The sequence below is a fragment of the Suncus etruscus genome, chromosome 13, assembly GCF_024139225.1.
Source record: "Suncus etruscus isolate mSunEtr1 chromosome 13, mSunEtr1.pri.cur, whole genome shotgun sequence".
In the NCBI taxonomy this organism is placed as follows: domain Eukaryota; kingdom Metazoa; phylum Chordata; class Mammalia; order Eulipotyphla; family Soricidae; genus Suncus; species Suncus etruscus.
Window position 1 is genome coordinate 27,230,191 of NC_064860.1, and position 21,418 is coordinate 27,251,608.

Here is a 21,418-nt window from a genome sequence, read left to right on the forward strand (position 1 = left end):
CATTCTATTGCTTTTCTTTCCTTCAAACAAAACCACATAACTTGAATTATCTAGCTCCGCCTCTCAAATAGAGGGGAAAACAAGGGAGGGTACCAGGATCAAACAGATATATGATCACTAACAGTAAGCTAGACAAAGAGGGGACCACCTACTCTAACAGCCCGGGGGAGTGATGGTGGGGGATATGGGTTGCAGGAAGGGAATGGGGATGTGGTAGGACAAATTTGGTGATGGAAATTCCCCTGATTCAATGTTAATATGTACCTAAAATACTACTATGAAAGATATGTAACCCGGGGCCGGAGAGATAGCATGGAGGTAAGGCATTTGCCTTTCATGCAGGAGGTCATCAGTTCGAATCCCGGCACCTTTCATGCAGGAGGTCATCAGTTCGAATCCCGGCACCCCATATGGTCCCCCGTGCCTGCCAGGAGCAATTTCTGAGCCTGGAGCCAGGAATAACCCCTGAGGACTGCCGGGTGTGACCCAAAAACCACAAAAAAAAAAAAAAAAGAAGAAAAGAGAAAAAGAAATGTAAACCAGTATGATCAAAATAAAAATTTAAAAAATAATAACAATAAAAGAATTTCAAAAAAAGCACACCATTGCAGCTCTTAATACAATAGCTAAGATATAAAATCAAGCAAGGTGTCCAAGGACAGATGAATAGATGATAAAGATGTTGTGTGTGTGTGTGTGTGTGTATATATATATATATATATATATATATACAGACACACATATATACACACAATAGAATACAGTTACAGTTTCTTGTAGTTACAAGACATGATAAACTCATGTAATTTGCCACAAACTGGATGAAAATAGAAGATAAAATGTTGAGTGAAGCCAGAAGAACAAACAGGGATGATTTCATCGATCTATGATATACAGAATATCTAGACAAGGCAAGATATATGTGTAGTAAATGGAGTAACCTAGATTCATTCTTGACTCTAGCTTATAGGGAGAAAATTGACTGGGAAAGAAAGAAATTGAGGCAAAAGAAAGAAAATGAGAAAGAGATGGAATAGGGAGGAAGAGTGAGAGGCCTTGTGTATATTGAAAATGTGGAGAAGTAGCATATATCTAAGCCACAGACTCAAAATTGAAAACATAAGATCCTACCATAATTATACTTTGTAAAGTAACTGTCCAGAGAAGGGACACCTATGATAGTGAATTAGAAATGTTCACCTGGACAAGAACTAGGTATTGAAAGGAGATAAAATGTTATGCAGTTAACAATATTGCAAACCACCATGTCCAAAAGATAAAAAAATGACAGAAAGTGGTGAAAGGGGGAAAGTGTCTGCTCAGAGGCAAGAAGCAGATAGGGCATGAGGTTAACAGGAGGGATACAGGAGAAATTAGTGCAGGGTAATAAATATGCACTGGTGAAGGTTAATTTATAAAGTCTTGATATTTTCCATAAACCTCTCCTGTTTAACACACGAATGCTACTTGGGCAATTCTTTTTTTTTTTTTTTTTTGGTTTTTGGGTCACACCCGGTGGTGCTCAGAGGTTACTCCTGGCTATCTGCTCAGAAATACATCCTGGCAGGGACGGAGGACCATATGGGACGCCGGGATTCGAACCAACCACCTTAGGTCCTGGATTGGCTGCTTGCAAGGCAAACACCGCTGTGATATCTCTCCGGCCCCTACTTGAGCAATTCTATCCCTTTTTTTCTTTTTGATTTTTGGGCCATATCTGGTAGTACTCAGGGTGTATTACTGACTCTTGGAGGAGCATATATGATGCCAGGGATTCAACAGGTGCCAGGGATTTCTCCAGCACTCCTTGTCTCAAATTATTTTCCTCAAAAGAACATAGAATATATCTGTATAAGTATAATTCAGGACAGATCTACTTACAATGTCTACAGATGTCCTCACATTTGGATCAGTTTCATCTTCTGATAATGTCTGCAAAACAGCATTTGCCAATCCTGACAACCGACTCAACATATCTGTAGAAAAAAAGAAAAGAATCAAAGAAGTAGGTTCAGGTTTCTCCTATATTGGTAAATATATGATCTATGAGTAAAATAATAAATGCTGTTGAGATTAAATATACTGGACGCAAACTGTAGCCAGATTTTTTTGTTTTGGGTTGTTTTGTTTTTTTGTTTCTGTTTTTGTTTCATAACAGGCAGCACTCAGGAGTTACTCCTACTTCTGCACTCAGAATTCACTTAAGGCTCAAGAGACCAGTTGTGAAGCAGGGGATTGAACCTGGGTCAACAGTGTACAAGACAAACACCCTACCCATTGGGCTATTGCTTCAGCCCAATATACTGTACTTAAAAACACATTTGAGAATGTTTCTTCAAAGACATGAAACAAACTCCACTAACAGTTGCATGAAACTACAAATACCTAAGCAAAAGATGAGATCATTGTATTTCCCAACCTTGAACTATACTAAAAAGTTATAATAAGGGGCCATTATTCTCAGAATGACACTTAACAAAAATCCTAACAGAAGTAGGGTAAAACGAAACCCTTATCCATTGTAGTGGGAATGTCATTAGGTTCACATTATGAAAATAAATATAGATATCTTGCCAAAAACAAACCAAAAAAGAGTAGATTTCATATGACCCCCTCACTTGTTGGCATCTACCTCCAAAACACAGATACAGTAATTGAAAAGAAATATGCACACCTATGTTCATCACTGTACTTGGTATAATAGCCAAGATCTGGAAATAACCCAAATACTCAACTATGAATGAATAGATCAAGAAGTTGTGGTACTGTATTCCTATGTTCATTGAACATTATTTACAATGACGAAAATCTGGAAACAACCCAAGTTCTAAAAACAGGCCAGTGGATAGGAATTTATGGTATTTTTACACAATGGAATACTATACAATCATTAATAAAAATAAAGTAATGAAATTTGCTGATACATGGGTGAATATGAAAAATTTTGTGCTAGTAAAATATCAGAAAAGACAGACACAGAATTATCACAAGTGATCACAATCATTTGAAAGATTTAAAGAAACATAGGATGAGAATAATACCTCCCCCAAAATGGAAACAAAGGTCACTAGAACTGGTTCTTAGCAGAAAGCTTTCCACAATGGGAAGAGAGAGGTTAGATCAGAGAAAGGACCACTATGACAATGATAGTGGGAAATGGTCACTCTGGAAAAGAATTGAATGTTGAAAGAAGGTATACTAATATTGATGGTACACTTTCAATAAAAGTACTGAAAACCACAGTTCCTAAAAGGAAAGCAATAGTGTCTGCCATAGAGATTGAGTAGGGGAATGAAAGATAAACCAAGGTTACATTGGTGAAAGGAAGTAGACATTAGTGAAAGAACAAATGCTCAAACACTGTATGAGTGAAACTCAATCACGAACTAATTTGTACTTTTGTATCTGACAGAGATTCAATAAAATTTTGTTAAGTAGAGCCTTCTGCAGTCTCCTTCTGGATTTCAGTGCCATCACTGTTCATCTGCCCATTGGGGCCAGCCAGAATTCCTGGCAGATTGAATCTAGCACTTCTTTCAACGTCCTAATACTCCAGCATTTCAAACCACTAAATGCAAAGATCAATGGAAAAGCTAAAGAAGACGTCTACTGGGGGAATATGGAGAGAAATCCTGGCAAATCTCCAAGTCCACCTAAATGCCTGAACCTTATAGAAGAGGACCTAACATCAACACTTAATGGTTTAGCAATGGAAATCAAGGAGTCACTAGCCTGCGAAATTAAGAAATCTATAGATGAACAACTCAACCAACTCAAAGAACTCTCGCAGAATATAAGAGAATCCTTGGGGCCGGTAAGGTAGTGCTAGAGGTAAGGTGTCTGCCTTGCAAGCGCTAGCCAAGGAAGGACCGCGGTTCGATCCCCTGGTGTCCCATATGGTCCCCCCAAGCCAGGGGCAATTTCTGAGCTCTTAGCCAGGAGTAACCCCTGAGCATCAAATAGGTGTGGCCCAAAAAAATCAAAAAAAAAATTAGAATATGAGAGAATCCATACAAATGGAACTGAAGGAACTAAAAACATGTTAGTAAGCCATAATAGTAGAATTACACAAGTGGAGAATTGCATAGATGAACTTGAAGACATAGTACAAGCTGGGATAAAAAAAAAAAGGTCAAAAAAAAAAAAAAAGGAGAGACAAAAACCTGGGGAAAAATGTAAGGTACTTAATGAACAAAGACAAGAGAAATAATCTCCAAATTATAGGAATTCCAGAGGGGAAGAAAACAGGAAAGAGAAAAACTAGTGAGGAAAATAATAGCAGAGAACTTCCCCACTCTTGGGAAAGAATTTTCTCTATATATCCGAGTCAAAAAGAGTGCCAAATAAAATAGGCCATAATAGAACAACACCAAGACATTTAGTAATTCAATGCAGCCATCTGGAGAGATGAAATCATGAAATTTTCCTATACATGGATACATGGTATCTATTACGCTGAGTGAAATAAGTCAGAGGGAGAGAGAAAAATGCAGAATAGTCTCACTCATCTATGGGTTTTAAGAAAAATAAAATACATTTTTGCTGTATTTCTCAGAGACAAAAGAGAGGAGGACTGGAAGGCCCAGCTCACTACATGAAGATCACCACAAAGAGTGATGAGTGTTAGTGAAATAACTACATTGAGAACTAACATAACAAAGTGAATGAACGAGGGAAGTAGAAGCCTGTCTAGAGTACAGGTGGGGGAGGAGTGGGGAGGAGGGAGATCAGAGATATTGGTGATGGGAATGTTGCACTGGTGAAGGGGGTGTTCTTTGCATGACTAAAACCCAACTACAATCATATTTGTAAAAAAATAAAAGACATTTAGTAATTCAAATGGCAAAAAACAAAGAGACATGACTCATTAAAGCAGTAAGGGAGCAAAAAACAAAACAACAACAACAAAAACAAACAAACAAACAAACAAACAAAAATCCTCAAGTATAAAGGAAACAACATAAGAATCAAACTAGATCTTCCATTTGCAAGAGTGGAATGACATATTCAAACTACAGGATAAAAGAAAATTTCAACCTTGAGTTCACTACCCAGCGAAACTCATTTACACAGGAACGAGGGTTAAAAACATTCTCAGACAGAAAAGATCTTGCAATATTAGCACTATCCAAACTGGCCCTAAATAAGCTGCTCGAAGAGCAATTACACAAACTAAATACCCAATCCCAAAATCCCAACAACCCTACACAATATAATGGCACAACAGCCCTTTCTGTCAATAGTTTCCTTAAATGTAAATGAATTAAACTCTCCCTTCAAGAATGGCTACAGCTATTTAGATTGCGTAGGTGTCCAATCAACTGCTCTTTATAGATGTCTATAATAAAGTTATAATGCTTTTATCCACAGAAATGGGTGCAGTATGTGTCTGGGAGCCATGAACTCCCACTGTAGTGCTTGCTATAAATAGTTTTAATGTCTTAATTTTACTATGTCTATAATAACTCTTTGATCTTTTTGTCCACAATGGTGCTTGGTGATCTAAGTTGGTTATCTCAGTTCCACACTGCAGTGCTATACTATATTAGACTCAGAAGACAGGGCTCATTATTATAATGTCACAACAGAAATTCTAACCTATTCATTTTCTACTTGATTATGCATGCTAATATAATCTAATGTTTATGTCCACAGATAGCAATAGAATATGCAACTGCATGCCATGAACTCCTGTTACAGAGCTCATTCACTGTTATTGTAATCTGTTTTTAATTGTAGATAGTTTACCATTATACCATAATGCTCATGATTATATATTGCTATTATGAAAGGCACCTGGATACTCAAAACCCACTGGACGATATTTCATGGTGTAAACTCCTCTTACAATGCTCATTATCATAATCACTTAGTTTTCTGCACTTGAAAATTATTATTATTATTGTTTTTAAGAATGCATTATACACGATCTAACTCATGAAGCTTTCTTCAGTAAAGTTTCAGCAATCATGATTAACCTAGAAAATGGAAAACCTTTCCATCTGATTTGCCAGCTCTATACTTTTTAAGCATTCTCACCCATTTCACCTGGGTCAGTTTTTCAACTCAGTGTATGTATTTATGTGCACATGAGTGTATGTGTTGGCCACCCCAATGTCTGTCTAATGTCCATCTGTAATATACATGTCTATGTTGTATACTGCCCTTCCCCCTGTTATATATAAGCCCTCCTTCCCCCCCTTTGCTTACCACTTTACAAATTATTTTCTAACCCTTCCCTATCTCATCCCCCATCTGTTATTCCTCCATTTAACCCTTTTTACCCTAAGTTCTTAACTCCTCATGAAGCAGAACATCCCCCCCCCCCAACCCTGCCAGCTGCTAACCAGTTTCCAAAGGGAAAAGATAGATTCTCAGCCCAAGAAGAAGCTTCCATTGCTGCTGCTGGTGGCCCTTTCCCCCCCCACCTCCCTCTGCTATGGACTGTTGCTCACTACCAACAATTTGGTTTCTGAGAAGCCCCAGCTCAAGAATATTTCCTGATAGTGTGACTGCTGGAAGCAATTTTTTACACTTCACAAGACCAAATCACAGGCTGAACTGTGCTCCAGATTTTACCCCCCCACCACCCCCGCAAATTATTTCAAAAAACTAAAAGGGGACATGTATATCTCCTTTGAATATTTCTTTAGATATATTTCCTTAATAGGTATAGTCCTTATTGTTTTTCTTCTTCTGTAGCAGCAATTTCTCCCATTTTGGGCGATCTATTTAATAGGGAATTCTAGTAAATAAGTTTCTCTAGTGTTCTGAGTTCATATTAGAACCAGGTTATAGGAATTGTTTAGCTTGTTATTTTTAGCCCCATATGCACCAGTAGTACTACTGTTCCTTTTTGCATAGGCACATTAAAAGAGGGTGAATCTTATGTGTGCAAAAAGGTTCTTATCTAAAAGAGATAGAAATGCATAAAGTTTATATTGCAATAGAGCTTAGAAGACTTGTCATAGTCACTTGGATTAGGCTTGGACCACATATATGGAAACGGCACAGTTTTCTACACTAGCACCAGGAATCAGACTTTTCCCAGGGAAGCCCCTACTGCTGCCCTGGCATCGACTTACTCCAGAATGGGTTCATATGACACCCTGACGAACTGGTAACAGCAACAACCTGCTTTCAAGGCAGGGTTCTCTGCATTGCCACCTAATGGTGAGATGAAGCCAAAAAGACGCTCTGCATCACCCTGACTTTGACATAGGATCTGTACAGACACCAAGATCTCGAATTACAGAAACCTGACAGCAGCAACTGTAATTGTGAAGAGCTTTTCCTGGGACCACAGATAAAGACTTTGAGGTTAGACAACTTAGCATGCTTGGAGCCTGTAGTAGGTCTTATGCCAGGATACTTCAATGGTAAGGTCTCCTTATTTTTGTTTATGTATTTATTTGGTCTCCCTGTTTTTAGGTCAAAGATTCCCCCTTTCTATTTTCCCCAAATTTTGCTGTGCCTATGCAAACAACAACTGCCATATACAACACATTTTTATTGTACTTTTTATCTTTTTTTTAAAAAGAGCTTATTAAACCTTCTGTTATTGTATTAATGACTTTATTTGAGATACAATAATTTCTACAAATATACTTCTCACTGAGCTTTCTCTTCTTTTTTCTTCTCTTCCATTTTTTAGTTTTTCTATTTTTCTCAATAACTTTGCTTTCCCTTATCTTGAAACACATGAATTATGATCATTATGTCAACTATGTGATACATTTTCTTTAAATAATTTTTTTTTGTTTCTTGGGACACACCCGTTTGATGTTCAGGGGTTACTCCTGGCTAAGCGCTCAGAAATTGCCCCTGGCCTGGGAGGACCATATGGGACGCTGGGGAATCGAACCGTGGTCCTTCCTTGGCTAGCGCTTGCAAGGCAGACACCTTACCTCTAGTGCCACCTCTCCGGCCCCTTTAAGTAAATTTTTAAAATTTTTGTTAAATAACAATAGTTAAAAGTGTTTAAAAAGTCAAATCAAAGTTGTGTATAGGGTTGGAGGGATAATTCACTTCAATGGGGAAGGCTCTTGCCAAGAACAGCTCAGTAACCCCATATAGTTCCCCAAGCTCACCAGGAATGATCCTTGAATCAAAAATAAGCCCTGAGTCCCACTGGGTATTGCCAAAAAAACTCAAAATTTTTAAACATTGTGAAATATATATTACATAAGTGTGTGTGTGTATATATATATCAACATACTTACACAAAATGGATACTATGTAACTCTAAAGAAGAACAAAATCATGTGATTTGTTGTAACATGGAAGGAACTAGAGGAACTTATCATCTCTCATGCTGAGTGAAGTCAGTCAGGAGGAAGGGGTTAGATACGGAATGAATTCTGTCATGTATGGGACTTAAAGATACACAGCATGGTAGCAACACACTGAATGTAGCCCATTCCAAACTACCCATACCCAAAACTACGGTGCACATATACATAGACTACCTTACAAAAGGAAAAAGAAAAAGAAACAAATTATTGACACACATCACAACTTAAATAAATATACAGGAAATTTTGACAAAAAAATAAGGCAACCCTCAAAGCTACATAGCTACATAGTATTTTTGAAAGTACAAAATTTCATAAATGAAAGTCAGATTAATGGTGGCTAGTACCTATAAAGGGATTAGAAGTGACTGACTGGTGATTCTACATTATTATTAAAAGAAATAGAAAAGATTACAAACATGTTTGTAATCATGGTAATTAAATATATTTAAAAATAATAAAAGAGAAGAAGAAAATAGAAAAGAAGAAGAAAATAGAAACATATTCTTAAATCATGAGTTAGAAGAAATACGATTATTGAAATAATCAGCAACAAAGTGCTCTAAGAGGTCAATGCAAAATCTATCGAAGTTCTCTAGGCTTTCTTTGGGATATAGAAGAATGCATTTATATTCTTTGGGAACAAATATTAAAATTTGTATGGAACAAAGCAATTCTGTGAAAAAAAGAAGACAGATGACATTATATTCCCTGAATTTAAACTAAATTTAAATAAGTTCCCAAACTTATTTGGTCTATAGTTTCCTACCCAAATACTTTGTTTAAATCCCCTCCCCATATCTTAAATAAACAGAAAAAGCTTCTACTTACAACTGAAGCCTCCCCCATTCTACCTCCCCCCACATACACACATTATTCCAGCAGCCCACAGGGCAAATGCACACTGAGAAAGACTGCTATAAAACTACAGAGTAATCAAAATTGATCCTGGAACAAAGGCAAACTCAAAACAAGAAATAGGATTATGGGCCAGAGGCAAACTCTCATATGTATGGATGATTAATCTATGACAGCCATCATAGGTGAGTGAAGCCACAGGCAAGAAATGAAGCAAAGAAAGCTTCACAAAATATATCAAATTCTATTGTATTCTTCTTAATAAGGTTGTCTCCATTAGCACCCTACTGAAAATTATTTCAAAACAAAGACAGACATGTATGAACATAGCATAAAAATGATATGGGGCCGGGAAGGTGGCGCTAGAGGTAAGGTGTCTGCCTTGCAAGCACTTGCCAAGGAAGGACCACGGTTAGATCCCCTGGCGTTCCATATGGTCCCCCCAAGCCAGGGGCGATTTCTGAGTGCATAGCCAGGAGTAACCCCTGAGCATCAAATGGGTGTGGCCCAAAAACCAGAAATAAAAAAAATGATAATAATGGCAACAGCAATAACCATTAAAATATATCAGAAACTCAGCCAGACCCCCAGGGTCTGCCCCGACCCAATTCCAGGCAGGGTGCGCTGCCTGCCATGTTTTTTATCTCAAAACCATGGCTTTTATGTGGTGCTTATCTTTATTGTTGGAGTGCTCACTGGATATTTTATTTGACACTTCTTTTTGTACTGTTGAGGTGTTTCACCTTTTTCCCCTTCGTCTCTCAAACCGATGATGAGAGCCTCTAGAAGCACTCCGCCCATTTTTGGCGTATTTGATTTTTACCCCAGTTTATCACTTTTCTCTTCTTCAAACAAAACCACATAACTGGAACTATCTAGTACTGCCTTCCAGTTAGAGGAGGAAACAAGGGAGGTACCAAGACCAAAACAGGTGTAGGACCACTAAGTAGTAAGCTAGGCTCAGAGGGGACCACTTATTCTAGCAGCCCCAGGGGTGAGGGAGGAGGATATGGGAGGTAGGATGGGAACGGAGGTGTAGGAAGGATAATTTGGTGATGGGAATCCCCCAATATTATGTTAATATGTACCTAAAATATTATTGTCAACAATATGTAAGCCACTATAATCAAAATAAAATTTATATTTAAAAATGTATCAGAAACTCTGCAAAGTATGAAAAACAAAAAAAAAGTAAGATATTTTCAAAGGTTATTTCTATGAAGTAGTCACAAATAAGTTTTTTAGCTCTTTAAACTGAAAATGGATTACTTCTTTACATACAGTATAAAAAATAAAGACATGGAAGATTTTCGAAGATCAGTATGGAGAGAACAAAAATCTGGGAGAGTGGAAAGAATATACCATTTCAAGTAAAAGAACTTTCTCATAAACTGATTAGCAATCCAAGAGGGAAAGTAAAGAGATCAGTACAAAGAGAACAGACAGGAGCCAGGACCCAGGTCCTGGCTCCACTCTAAAACAGTTGTGACATGGGGTAAGTCACTTCATAGTTTTCTATTTTGAAACTGAGGAAGGTTGACAAGACACATTCCAATGTTCAGTATAAGGACTTCATAATTCAGTTGTGATATCCATAACTGTTATATGAAATAATAATATGAAGATCTGGAAATGGAAGAACAGGTATTTAAGTGCTTCCAGAAGTTTATTTCTCTTGAAGTAAACTCAGTCATGCTGAAGATAAAGGAAGAAAGATGAATCACTATAGGACACAAGTAGGAAAAAATAACCACATACAAATATTGGCAAATATTCATGTTTGTAATAAGTTTTTAAAGGATTATGTGTATCTGTGGGACAATGCTCTGATCATTACTTTACTAAGCACCAAATCATGAGTAACAATTAAGAATAAAATATTCGGGCCGGAGAGATAGCATGGAGGTAGGATGTTTGCCCTGCATGCAGAAGGATGGTGATTCAAATCCTGGCATCCCATATGGTTCCCCGAGCCTGCCAGGAGTGATTTCTGAGCGCAGAGCCAGGAGTAACCCCTGAGTGCTGCTGGGTGTGATCCAAAAACAAACAAACAAACAAATAAACAAAAAGAATAAAAAACTCTGTATTGGAAGGTGGGGAGTTGAGAGATATTACATTGGGTAGGATGCTTACCTTGCATGCAGCTAACCCAGATTTGTTCCTGGCCCACCAAGAGTGACCTTTGTGCACAAAACCAGGAATAAACCCTGAGCACAATCAAAAGTTGTGATCCAAAATCAAACAAATAAAGGGGAAGAAATAAACTTCTATGTCAAAGCCAGACTTCATTAAAACACTGAGGCAAATAAAACAATGACCTAAAGTAATAAAAACTATGCCTTCCACAAACTTGGCATGTTAAGTGTGACAAAAGTAAGTTAAGTAGACAAAAGTAAGACTTAGGATTTAGTGTATTATTTTCTCAGTCTTCACTGCTATTATTTTCCAAATATCCACTCTGTTGAACATTCTGCTAAAAATATTTCTGAAAAGGCACAGAAAAAGAGAAATATAAGGCACATCACTAAAAACAAAGACCTTACAACAAAATACATGAAACAGTAAAGTAACAAGATGGCGAATAAATTCCTTGGTACACATTTATATACAACATTTATTTTGGAATCACATTATCCATAGAAATAACAACATGGAGACTTCCAGATCATTCCTCAAATTTAATGAATATTTGGTTGAGGCTCACTACTTTACCTTAATCCTCAAAGTAATCTTCAACCAGTTTTAGAAGATGATGTAATTGAGGAGAAATACAATATAATGGTTTTACAATTATAAATGAAAAAAAGGTTGTGATCTAAAAACTATTTTTGTTTAGCAAACTGGGAGGCAAACAATGGTTCAAATGTTTGTATACAACACTATGCACTATGTGTTGTTTTCATTACTTGCATAGAAGTTATACTCATTATTTTATTCATTTTATTATTTTAAAAACTAAGGTAGAGGTACTTTAAATGTCCATATAAAGTACATTAACTGGGCATAGGGAAGTGAAGTAATTGAGCAGTCACAGTTCAATAAAGATTCTAGATATGCAAAAAAATTTTCTGAGTAGTCTCCTTTGCCTACATACTCTACTGGAGCAAAAATAGGAGATAGCATGCATGTATAGACACATACACAATGCCCACACATGTAAGCATAATACAGATCTGTAAGCACTATTTTTGGACCAACAGATGAAAATGAAATGACCTCAGAAATTCCACATTATTTATACCACAAACTCACACAAGGTTGCAAGGATATATGCGCATATATAAAAAAGCAGAGTGACATCTAAAATGAAAAGTAAGCCAATGCACATCGATAAGAATAAGCTAAATCTCTGATATTGTTAAAAGGATTCTGAATATCTTCTAAAAAAATGGCATAGCTTTTTGTTGTTGTTGTTATTGGGTCACACCCCGCAGCGCTCAGGGGTTACTCCTGACTCTGCTCTCATAAGTCGCTCCTGGCAGGCACAGGGGACCATATGGGATACCGGGATTCGAGCCACCATCCATCCTGGATTGGCTGCTTGCAAGGCAAACGCCCTATCGCTGTGCTATCTCTCCTGCCCTGGCATCGCTTTTTATATATGTATGAGTATGGGCAACAAATACTATATAAAAGGCAAAAGATATAGAAAAGCCTGATCTGACTGATCCTGAAGCAAATTATGATTCCTATTGCAGGAGAGAAAAGAAAAGGAATGCATATTATACATGTATTTGAATAGGATCAGAAAGCTTAAATAATATACAAGAAAGTATTTATAAAACCTACTTCGGGGATATAGAGGAAAGGAAGCAGAAGATAGGAGTGAAGGTATTTCTGTTGTAATATTATAGTCTTTTGTTGAATTTCATTTTACCAGAAAGCACATATATCTGGATTAATATAGCTTGATTAAAGGAACTTTACAGAGCCTAACCTCTCTCTTCCCTATTTATAAGCATGACAAACGGGTATGCAATGATGAACTTACAGGACGAAAAAGAAAGATGGGGTCTTTAAGAGGAAGAAGTGGTAAAAATTATCACCTGATAAGATTTTATTTAGGATTAAGAAAAGCTGTATTCCAAAAGATCATCAAACAAACAAACAATGGAGAACCTCACCCCTTACCCCTGTAAGGGGTACAAGAGATACAAACAGTCCTCTTAATAATAAGGAAAGAGGGGCTATGATGAGGGACAAGAGGTAGAGAAAGATCACCTGGAGCTAGAGCCTATCCACCAACCCCAAGGTATGGCATGACTGGTACCCCACACTGCTATCAGGAAGCACCCAGCACCATAGTGAGGGAGGGAGTGGAGGGAGAGAGAGAAAAGAAGCCGTTAACTACTCTTTTAATTAATCTGAAAATATTCTAGTGTGGGGCAATAATATTTTTCATCCTTTAAATATATGCACATAAATCGGAGTTATTCCGACTTTATAAAATACATTTGGAGAATGCCCTTCAAAATACTGTACTGAGAGATTAAAGCTTTGTAAAAGACTTAAGTAGTCAAATTCTAGGAAAAGAGCATTAAACAGTCATTCAGTTTGGAAAGGATGTAAAAAAAAAAAGCACACAAAGTCTCCAATTTTCAAGATCTGTTCAACTTTTTTCTAGATCAATTTCATGAAAAATCTCACTTTCCAAAAGCGCAAGTTCTGATCATGAACTATCCTAACAAGGCATCATTCCTTAAAGGCATCTTTTTAGCAGTGTCAATTTAATTACTTCATGCCTCTGAAAGGGCCTTCAGCCTTCCTACAAAATATTCTCTGATGGCCTAGCATCAGCAGAACTGGAAATTCGCAAACATATTCAAAAGTGACAGTACTCAGCCAGTGATTTGCAATGCCTCTCCTTTAAAAAAAAAAAACCAAACAAACAAACAAAAAAAAAAACTATTCTTGCCCCAAAGACCAAAAAGAATGTCTTGGATAAATCCGACATCTCTTCCTCCTTCACATTCCCACATATCTATGACCAGGCAGCACTTTCCAAAAGCGCAAATTCTGATCATGAACTATGCTAACATGGCATCATTCCTTAAAGAAATCGTTTTAGCAATGTCAACAGCAGAACTGGAAGTTCGCAAACATATTCAAAAGTGACAGTACTCAGTGATTGGCAATGCCTCTCCTTTTAAAAACAAAACAAAACAAAAACAAAACAAACTATGCTCGCCCCGAAGGCCTTTAAAAGGAACGTCTTGGATAAATCCGACATCTCTTCCTCCTTCACATTCCCACATACCTATGGCCAGGCAGCAGAGTTAAACACCGTCCTTACACGGAGCCAGGAGCATTTATCCCCCCCCCCACACACACACACACTTTCTTCGGGGTCTCCTTGCCCTTAGCAGTTGATCCCCCAAAACTCTGGATTCCGGGACCTAAGGCCGGAGTGGCAACCACCAGCCCTTTCTCCGATCTGTCCAGCCATTTCTGAGCAAGACGATCGCAGGACAGGCAGGTCCCTCTTGGGGTCGGGGTCAAACTCTCCAGGCTGCGGCGATTTCAGCCTGCAAGGTCTTGGGCTCAGCTGGGTCCGGCCTCCCCTTCCCAACACAAGTCTGGGGGTGTCCTGAGCTGCTGCAAGAGGCCAGCAGAGCAGCCACTGCTCCAGTAACCAGGCCTGGCAGGAGGCACAAGCCGTGACTCCTGCAGGAGAACTTCCTTGGACCAGGCAGACAGCGCCCAGGCCGCCCCGGGTCCACACCAGAAGGCCTCAGGCCCAGGAGGCAGGGGGGCAGGACCCAAGTGTGGTGGCAGCTTCGGCTGCACCCCTCGATCGCCGGAGAGTGCGAGAAGATGAGCTGGGGAGCTTTCCCCACTCACCTGGCCCGGGGTGCCGCCGGCGGGGCCCCCCTCCCCAATGCAAGCCACGTCAACTCCGAGATCCCATTGCGCAGCTTCTAGTTCGACCGCCGCGCCCCATCACAGACGCAGTGACCATTCCTGGTGGGGAAGGAAAACAGGATTTAAGGCCTGGACCAATCAGAGTTCTGGGAAGGGCGTTACCTAGGCAACCAAGCACGCCTTTTTTGACACATCACCCGCGAGGGAGCCAATCAGCGTACAGGAACTTTGCGCTTCCTGAAAGAACTAGCCAATGGGGGAGCCAATAGTGGCATGGGCCCTGGGAATGTGTGATGTGAGCAAGCGTTCCGGAAAGAGATCCGGCGCGGGAGGGAGGAGGGACAAGGAAGAGCCGGAAGTGGCCTGGAGGAGGAGGGAGGGTGTTGTGGGGAAGGTCTAGGGTTGCCTGTGGGGTGGTTCCACTCCTTTCCCCAGCAAACCTCCGCCGCCCTGGCTGTAACTTAGCCGAACTGCGGCTTGGTCTTTGCAGAGACCTTAGACTGTGACTCTGTGCACTATTAGGGTGGTTGAGTCAACTCTGCAAAGGACCTGGGGGATATACTAGATTTGGCTCCAAGGCCTAAACTATGACAGCTGGAAATGAGGTCGTTTAGTTTGACCTTCAAATTTTACCTTGAACTCTGAGAGCCCAAACGTTACTTTGGGAAAAAAATACTAATATCAAATCTCGAGATCTGAATCTCAGTCCCTATGTGAGTCCTTGAGCAACTCATTGTGAACAATCATCAAAAGCAGATGTGATTTCCTCGAACCCCCAGATAAATTGGGAGAAATTAGTGAGCACCTTTGATTTTAAGGCACTGTAGTTATAAAGCACTTGTTTTTTTTAACTGGGGGAGGATAGGGTGGGAGTTTTGTCTTCCAGCATCCATAATGCTCATAACACCCTTCTAGTTCTGAGCTGAGGGATCACATCTGGTACTCAGATGTATCACATGTGCCATGATAGACCCCGAGTCTCTCCAGTATCCTAAGGTTTTTCTTAATAGGAATATGAGAATATTGGTTTTAATTCATTGAGTCTCACTGTGTGCCAGGCATTCAGGTAATTTACTATTCAGTCTTACCATAATACTTAAATAACCCTATCAAATAAGTATAGATTGTTCTCTACCCTTTTAAAACTACAGACTCATGCACACATTGTACCCTTTCCCTAATTTTTATCTGACTGTTTTGTATATATTTTTTTTCTGGCACCCTCCAGATATATTTTGTTTTTAAATTATTTTCTCTTTATTTTTATTCCACCCTCCACATTATATAAAATCCAAGATTCATCTCCATCTTAGTTCTATCTTTGGGTCCAAAAACAGTATACAATGTATTTTGAATGAATGAAGTGCTTATGGATATCTTTTATCTATAGCACAATCATGCACCAAAAGTTTAAGGAACTTTCACAAAGTCATCGTGAAGCAGAAACCTGGTTTTGAAGTAGGTTTCTGGTGCCAAAGAAGCAGCTCTCCCACATATAATTATCCTATTTCTTTTTTCTTTTTTTGTCCCCCAATTCACAATACAGACCAGGCAAAGGACCTGGGTTGAGGTATATATGGGGTGCATTTACTGTACCTCCTCTTTCTATACAGTCAATGTAAAGAACACAGCCTGTGGTAAGAATTGGGAGGCCTTATCTTTTATTTTTTTATTTTTTAAATATATATATATATATGTACAAAAAAATCCTTCACCAGTGTAACATTCCCATAATCAATATCCCAAGTGTCCTTCCTCCCCACCCCACACCGGCCTGTACTCTAAACAGGCTTTCTACTTCCCTCATTCAGTCACATTTTGTTATGATAGTTCTCAGTGTAATTATTTCTGTGACTGCAGTAAATGATCCCTGTGGTGAGCTTCATGTCAGGAGCTGGACCCTCCAGTCCTCCTCTATTTTGTCTCTGAGAATCATTACACAAATATTTTTCATTTTTCTCAAAACTCATAGATGAGTGAGAACATTCTGTGTTTCTCTCTCTCCCTCTGACTTACTTCACTCAGCATAATAGATTCCATGTACATCAATGTATAGGAAAATTTCATGACTTCATCTCTTCTGATGGCTGCATAATATTCCATTGTGTATATATACCATAATTTCTTTAACCATTCATCTATTGAGGGGCATCTAGGGTGTTTTAAGAGTCTGGCTATTGTAAATAACACTGCTATGAATATAGGTGTGAGAAAGAGATTTTTGAATTGTATTTTTGTGTTCCTAGGATATATATCCCTAGGAGTGGTATGACTGGATCATATGGGAGCTCGATTTCCAGTTTTTGGAAGAATCTCCAGATCGTTTTCCATAAAGGTTGAACTAGACAGCATTCCCACCAGCAGTGAATGAGTTCCTTTCTCTCCACATCCCCACCAGCACTGCTTGTTCTCATTCTTTGTGATGTGTGCCAATCTCTGTGGTGTGAGGTGGTACCTCTAGTTGTTTTGATTTGCATCTCCCTGATGATTAGTGATGTGGAGCATTTTTTCATTGCCTTTTAGTCATTTGTATTTCTTTCTAATTCTTCTATTTCTAATTATACTCATCCAGAAAACCCTTTAGCCTGCTTTCACCCACCTACCAGTCTTCTTTAATTTAACCTAAGAAGTAAAAATGGTGCAAAATATGTGACATCAGTGAAAATGGCCACTACTAACAAAAATATCTTTCAGAGGCACATAACAGAGTCCACAGTTTCTACAATATAGTCAATTTCCAACTCCAATCTCTGCATGTTCCCAAATCTTTGGTATATTTTCGGTTTTTCTACCATTTCACACAACAGTTAACGAAGCCTTTAGTACCCACAAGTCCTAACCATATACCTTCTTCTCACCTTCTCAGAGACTGAATATCCTTCTGTCTCAGAGAAAATGAAAGCATCACTTTAAAGTCCTTTAATTATTACTCCCTTACTTGCTTCCACATTCAACATTAGAACCAATTTTCCATTTCAACAATGACATTTCTTATGGTAGAAATGATTAGAAAGTTATATCGTGAGTCATCTTATAGCCTTCACTTTTTTTTTTTTTTGGTTTTTCGGGCTACGCCCATTTGATGCTCAGAGGTTACTCCTGGCTAAGCGCTCAGAAATTGCCCCTGGTTTGGGGGGACCATATGGGAGGCCGGGGGAACGAACTGCGGTCCTTCCTTGGGTAGCGCTTGCAAGGCAGACACCTTACCTCTAGTACCACCTTGCCAGCCCCATCCTTCACTTATTTTTGTGCAGTCAACACAGACTAGTTATACAGTGAGATTGAAGTAAACCTTAAGAGAATAAGGAATCAAAGCTGGGTAGGGTATTTGCCTTGCATGTAGCTGACCTGGGTTTGATTCTCAATACCCCATATGTTCCCCAGAGCCTGCCAGAAGTGATACCTGTGCTCAAATCCACAGGTGAGCCCTGACATACTGGGTGTGGCCCAAAACTGTAGTAATAGTAGTAGTAGTAATAGTAGTAGTAGTAGTAGTAGTAGTAGTAGTAGTAATAGCAGCAGCAGCAATAGTAACATTAGGAGAATAAATGAATAAGAGTCAATGGAGAGGTCAACTATATTAAACTTAGCTTCTTTTCAATGGCAAGAATGGAAATAATTTTAATGAAATTTAATGGAAGCAGTTTAGGCTGTGAGAGAGGGATGGCAATAATGAAAGATAATTAGGAGTTGACACATTAGAAAAGAAGGTAAAAAAGCTATAAAGGTGGACCATGTAAAAATCTTGACACAAATGATATGAATGAACCTATAGGCAGGAATGGATCACAAAATGCTGTGTATTATTTACTCTACTGGGCTAAAGGAACTGGATATCCTTTATTTTTTTTTTTGATATAGTGATGCCTTGATTTTTTATTTTTATTTCTTTTGTCGTTTTAAAAAGTAAAAGAAATAAAATAATTTTTCTCTTCAGCTTCTCGAGGACTCATCCTTGATGACCTGGACCCTAAGCCTTCCTAAATCCCAAGAACTTGCCCTTGACCAAAAGATACATTTTAACTGTTTCAAACCTTATGACTTGTGGTTATCTAAATCTTTCAAAATTGTAACTGAGCAAATGTCAAGTGTCAAGTACTCCCTGAAATGGACCACCCTACTGTAAGCTATATAAAGGCTTGTTAAATCTGGTTCAGGCCCTCATCCTCTGGCTTATGTTAGGCCATGTTGAGAGCCCCTGCATATGCTTGCATTATAAAACCCCTTGCTTTTGCATGGTCTCTGCCTCTTGGAGTCATTAGAGGGGTGCATGTGGAATTCTCGACCTTATCTGTTTTCTTTTATGCCTTGATTTTTTAGAGACCATATTGGATTTCATGGTTTTTTGTTTTTTTTTTGAGGTTTAAAATAAATAGTTTACACTCAGATTAGCCTAGATTATTCATGGCATCCCTTGGCATGATAAGCATCTATTACTCACTGGAATTTTCTGATGGAGAGACTAGTTCTCAGTCTGAGACTGACTCAACTACAGAGGCTCATTCATCCTTAATAAAAGGGTGCTTTCTTGATCAAAATTATACTAAAGATTTTTTATTTTTAATGCTTGTTTCAAGAAAATTTAATCTCTTTTTCTTCTGACATCAGCAGGAAGAATTAATTGGAGGAAATCAGAAAGATGTGAAACACACACAAGTGACCAAGGAATAACTATAAAGAGGTCATGACATGGTTTCATCAAACTAGAACCCATAATAAAATTTTTGGAATTGCATGAGGTATTCTTCCTCAATGCTCCTTCTTTCTTTTTTTCTCTCTTTATTTTTAATTTACACAGCATCGTTATACAAGGTTGCTCATACTATAGTTTTTATTTTCACAGATAAAGTTGTTCATGATTTATTTACAATTACACAATGCACAATAATATTCACCAGTGTGCATTTTCTGCCACCAAAATCAATAGCTTCCCTCTCACCCTTCCTGATGCCCTCTTCCCTCCCACTCACCCTCTTCCACCTGCTTCTGGGAAGACATTTTATTCTCTCTCTCTATCTCACTCTCTCTCTTCATTTTTTTTTTTTTTTTTTTTTTTGGTTTTTGGGCCACACCCGGCAGTGCTCAGAGGTTACTCCTGGCTGTCTGCTCAGAAATAGCTCCTGGCAGGCACGGGGGACCATATGGGACACCGGGATTCGAACCAACCACCTTTGGTCCTGGATCGGCTGCTTGCAAGGCAAACGCCGCTGTGCTATCTCTCCGGGCCCTCTCTCTTCTTTTTTGACACTGTAGTTAGCACTACTGCTAACGAAGGGGTTCCATAAATGTCCTTTTATTATTAGATCTTTCTCTACTCTAACGACACTCTGCTCTTTGTGGCAGGCTTCCTACCATGGACTGGTCCTCCCAATCCTCATCTCTATTGTCTCTGGATATCATCCCCACACTGTCTTTTATTTTCTTTATATACCACAGATGAGTGACATTACTCTATGTTTATCCCTCTCTCTCTGACTCATTTCAATCAGCATAATAATCTCCGTGCCCATTGATGTATAAGCAAATCTTCGACTTAATTTTTCCTAATGGCTACATAGTTTTCCATTGCATGGATACACCACAGTTTCTTTAGCAACTCACGTCTTGTCAGACACCCAGGTTGCTTCCAGATTCTGGCTATTGTGAGTAATGCTGCAATAAACACAGGATTACAGAGTCTGTTTCTGTCTTGTGTTTTTGTGTTCCTAGGGTATATCCCTAGAAAAGGTATGACTGGATCTTAAGGAAGATCAATTTCCAACTTCTTAAGGAATATCCATATTGTTTTGCAGAAAGACTGGAATTGATGGCATTCCTACCAGTAGTGAATGAGAGTTCTTTTTTCCCCCTCATCTACACCATCACTGGTTGTTCATTTTCTTTGTGAGGTGTGCTATTCTCTGTGGTATGAGATGATACCTCATTGTTGTTTTGATTTGCATCTCCCTGATGATTAGTGATATGGAGCAATTTTCATATTTGGCGGACACTTTTCTTCTCTCTCTCTTTTTTTCTCCCTCCCCCCCCCCCATTTTTTCCCTTTTAGTCACCTTAGCTTGCAACACAGAAAGGCGTATTATGCAATATCATTTTACTTCCTTTCAGTTCCCAGTTCTTGTCCAGAGTGATCATTTCCAACTATTTTAGTCATAGTGGCCCTTTCTCTGTCTTACTTTACTTCCCATTTATCATTTCTATTTTCTTTGTGTATCATTCTCATACTATGGGGATTTTTAAATGTCCCTCAAATGAGTGCAATAATTCTATGTCTATCCTTCTCCCTCTGATTCATTTTACTTAGTTGATACTCTCCATGTCTATCCATGTATAAAAAAATTCATGACTTTATTTTTTTTAACAACTGACTAGCATTCCATTGTGTAAATGAACTGTAGTCTACTTAT

General features: G+C 38.7%; 1 non-coding gene across 1 annotated transcript; it reads right to left on the bottom strand.

Moving 5' to 3' along the window:
* Window positions 1-16,535: 16,535 nt before the first annotated feature.
* Window positions 16,536-16,668, bottom strand: LOC126026976 (small nucleolar RNA SNORA51). The gene has a single exon (XR_007502157.1). It is a non-coding gene; the product is annotated as a small nucleolar RNA SNORA51 (small nucleolar RNA).
* Window positions 16,669-21,418: the final 4,750 nt, after the last annotated feature.